Here is a 4678-nt window from a genome sequence, read left to right on the forward strand (position 1 = left end):
AGAGGACTTTAACAGAGAGATTGACAACAATATAGTCATATAGTCATAGTAGGGGACTTTAACACCCCTCTGACTTCCTTGAATAGATCTTCCAGACAAAAAGTTAACAAGGAAACAGAGACTCTAAAGGACACACTAGATCAGATGGATTTAATAGACATTTATAGACCATTTCACCCCAACGCAGCAGAATATACATTCTTCTCAAGAGCACATAGATCATTCACAAAAGTATGGAGTTTCCTCAAAAAATTAAAAATGGAACTTCCATTTGTTCCAATAATCCCACTTCTAGGAATATATCCCAAGAAATCAGAAACACCAATCAGAAAGCATATATGCATCTTCATAGCAGCACAATTTACAATAGCTAAGATATGGAAACAGCCTAAGTGCCCATCAGCAGATGAGTGGATTAGAAAACTGTGGTGCATCTACACAATGGAATACTACACTGCAGTAAAAAATAAGAAACTCTACCATTTGCAACAGCATGGATGGACCTGGAGAGCAACATGCTAAGCGAAATAAGCCAGTTGGAGAAAGATAAATATCATATGAACTCACTCATTTGTGGAATATGATGAACAGTATAAACTGATGAACAAAAACAGAGCCAGAGGGGAAAACAATACACTAGAATATAATAGAAGTAATCCTGTTATTTGCAGATTTTTAATATTTCCTACAACTTTTGTGATATCATACTACGTTAGTACAGTTTTGGTAACATTATTATACTTAAAATCCTTTTATTCTTGAAATATTAATGTTTATTGTATGTAATCCTATATAATAAAAGGTTAATATGCAAATCGACCAAACAGTGGAGCAACCGTCGCTATGACGCACACTGACCACCAGGCACAGACGCTCAACACAGGAGCTGCCCCTTGGTGGTCAGTCACTCCGACAGGGGTGTGCCACTCAGCCAGAAGCCCTGAGCTGGGCTGGAAAGTGCAGCGGCGGTGGTGGGAGCCTCTCCCACCACCGCAGCAGTGCTAAGGATGTCTGACTGCCAGCTTAGGCCCGCTCCCCGCCATCAGTCAGACATCCTCTGAGGGCTCCCAGACTGCGAGAGGGTGTAGGCCAGGCTGAGGGACTCCCCCTCCCTCGAGTGCATGATTTTTGTGCACCAGGCCTCTAGTATTATTATATGTAAGATCATTTTTCTTGAATAATTGGTGTTTATTGCATGCAACATTATCATATTTAAAATCGTTTTTCTTGAGATATTAATGTTTATTGCATGTAACAATATTAATGTAAGACAATTTTTCTTGAAATATTAAGGTTTATTGCATGTAACATTTAAAATTGTTTTTTCTTGAAATGAAAAAAACTGAAAAAAAAAAAGGAAAAATAAAATAAAATAAAAAGAAATGAACACTACTGTCATGACAAGTGAAGAAGGATTACACCATAAACCAGAGCAGAGAGCAAGGCCATGGGATGGGAAGGAAGTTTCCCAGAGAAAGCGATGACAGGGCCAAAATCTGTAGGTAAGTCAAAGCAAAGAACTGGAAGACTTGAAACACACCACCCTCACTCTCCAAACTTCTCATTTCTTAGCCTGATGACTCCCAACCTTAATGTGGAACCCAGACATCATCCTGGGCAGAGACTGTATCTACTCCTCCAGGTACCTGCTGCACCTGTTGATCCCACCCCGCAATGCGCACCGTAATCAACCCCAACACATTTTGCTGAAAAGAACTGAAAGCAACCTTACAAGTCATGCAGATTGCCTGAAGTATTTTAAACATACAGTCCAGCCTAGCCGATGTGGCTCAGTGGTTGAGCATCAACCTGTGAACCAGGAGGTCATGGTTCAATTCCAGGTCAGGGTACATGCCCAGGTTGCGGGCTCACTCCCCAATATGAGGTGTGTAGGAGGCAGCCGACCAATGATTCTCTCTCATCACTTATGTTTCTATCTCTCTCCCCCTCTCCCTTCCTCTCTGAAATCAATGAAAATATATTAAAAAAATAAATACAGTCCACAGGCAAAAAAAAAAAAAGAATAAAGCACTGATACATGCTACAAAATAGATGAACTTTGAAAACATTATACCAAATGAAAGAAGCCAAAAACATAAAAGGCCTCATATTGTGTGATTCCACTTATATGCAATGTCCAGAATTGGTTGCCAGGGACCAAGAGGAGGGCCATGGGGGAACAGGGAGTGAATGCTGATGAATATGGGGTTTCTTTCCAAGGTGATCAAAATGTTCTGAGATTAGATAGTGGTAATGGATGCAACAACCTTGTGAATATAGTAAAACCACTAAACTATACACACTTAAGATCAGATTTTGTCATATGTGAATTACATCTCAATTAAGAACTCCCACAAGGAGTAAACTAGTACAGAATAAATAATTCTGACTTTCTCCCACTAACTTCAGAAGTAGATGGGCTACTGGTGGAAATTTTTAGAACTACTGAAGAAGAGATTTCCTGAGATAAAATCAAGAGAAATAAAGGTATGAGAAGCAACACAAACAATCCATTATACAGCCAGGAAAAGTAGGAGTGAATGGAAACAGAAAAAAAGCACCCAATATTGATGGCTTCTATCTTCAAAGCCCTTTAAACTACAGAAATATTAATTCATTCAATAAATTTAACATATGTTCAGTGCTTACTACCCATCAAGCACTGAGCTAAACACTCTGTAGGTATCATGTCTTATGTTTAATGCTCACATCAAACCTATGAGGTAGTTACCGTTATTATGCTCATTTTCTGGATGAAGAAATAAAAATTTAGAGAGCTGAAGATCAGATGGCTAGGAAGAGGCTTCACCGCCAGGACTGTGCTCTAATGCTATAGGAGTCTAATCAGCATTCTCTCTGTGTACGACAAAGAGAAATCAAGGAAATTCTAAGGCACTGCAAGTTGAAAGTTCTGCCTCAGATACAGCCAGATTTGCTAGCCCCAGAGCAGTAAGGAACGGAGATAGCTCATATAATTTCTTCACTTTGCCCCTGATAACCACCCAGGCTCTATTTCCCAAGTTGCTACCCAAAATTAAATTTTTACTGTTGTAAGTATTTCTCCCCTTGAGGAATTACAATCTTAGTGTGGGACGTCGCACTAGGCAGCTGTTGAGAGAACCACATCAAGAGAGGAGAGGATTTGAAGGGATATACAGACAGCTGACACAGACACATTAAGAATCTCACACCATCACACTGTTTTCATGGCCTTCATAGTTCATTAAATCAGCTCTAAAGAGAAGCCAAACCATTGCCAAGAAGTGACCTGACAAAAACAGGTCCTGAAACACACACAACAGCAGACCATTACTAAGCAGCCAAGGCCTAAGGGCAAGTAAGTAATGAGGCCTGGCTGTCTTCCTCAGCCTCTATCACCACTCCTCCCTACCCAGCACACCATTCAATTCATCAGTCAAAACCTACCCAGTGCCTACTAGGTGCCTACCTCTACACCACGTGGTGAAAATAAACTGGAGCAAAAGACACAGAGCCCGGCCTGCGTGGCTGTGGCTGAGCATCGATCTATGAAGCAGGAGGTCAACGTTCACCGGTCAGATTCCCGGTCGGGGCACATGCCCGGGTAGTGGGCTCCTTCCCCAGTGGGGGGCGTGCAGGAGGCAGCCCATCAAGGATGCTCGCTCATCACTGATGTTTCTCTCTCTCTCTCTCTCTCTCTCTCCCTTTCCCTTCCTCTCTGAAATCAATAAAAAAAAAAGACAAAGAGCTCTGATTCTCCCAGTTTATTGTGATGGAGCAAGTACTAAGTACCCTGTATTGAACAGGTAAGTTTTCACACACTAAACGCCAACAGCGCCTCCTTGTCTAAAGCAGAAGCAGGGCTCCTCAACCTCAGTGCTACTGTCATTTTAGGTCGGAACAGTCTTTGTTGGGGAAGGCTGTGCGGCCACGGTAGGATATTTCGCAGCGCCCACCCTTGACTTCTAACCACTAGGTGCCAGGGGCAGTCTCTGAGGTGAGATCATCAGAAAATCTCCGGACGGGGCCAAAGACCCCGTGGGGAGCAAAAGGGCCCCGCTCGGAAACTCCAGCCGAGAGCCCTCACAGGCGCTCCCGGCCCCCCAAATCTATTCATTCTTCAACTCTCAGCTCAAACTTCACCAGGAAGGGCTCCCTGCCCTCGCAGACTACATCCGCAACTTGGATTCCGTCTACTTTCTCCCGGGACTGCGCGCCGCCTGAGGGCACGGACCCTGCTTCCCGCCGTCCAACTGGCCCAGGCCTGAGGCCCTTCACTCAGGCACAGCGACTGCTGTGGCGGGAATGACGACGGAGCAGAAAGCCAGGCGAGAAACTCCAAGGGGCGTGTGTGGGGCATTATTTTAGGAAACCCAGCTAAGAGACCAAGGCGGACGGCGTAGGTGCTGTGCGCATGCGCTTTCGCTCAGCCGCGCCATCCCCGCCCTCCACCCCCCTCCCGAGAGGCAGATAGGTCGTGCGTGTCTGAGGCTTCTCCAAGGCTCCCCAAGGTGGGGTAGGGTTTGTCAACCCGACGGAAGTCCCCGAGGGGAGGAGGACTTACGTGGGCCTGGAAGCGGGCGGCGAAATACCTCACTCAGGGACACCAACTGCGGCCACCACGTCGGCCACCGGCGCCGAATCCGTCCCTCGGTTCTCCTAACGGCCGTTGCACGCCCGCCTGGCCGCGCGCCTCAGA

General features: G+C 45.2%; 1 protein-coding gene across 1 annotated transcript in view; it reads right to left on the reverse strand.

The window, feature by feature from the left end:
* Positions 1-4678, reverse strand: part of CEP85 (centrosomal protein 85) — a 34186-nt gene extending 29508 nt beyond the window's left edge. The window contains 1 exon segment of the mRNA XM_006101962.3: positions 4544-4678. The gene's annotated coding sequence lies outside the window, so the exon portion shown is untranslated.

The sequence above is a fragment of the Myotis lucifugus genome, unplaced genomic scaffold (assembly GCF_000147115.1).
Source record: "Myotis lucifugus unplaced genomic scaffold, Myoluc2.0 scaffold_389, whole genome shotgun sequence".
NCBI lineage: Eukaryota > Metazoa > Chordata > Mammalia > Chiroptera > Vespertilionidae > Myotis > Myotis lucifugus.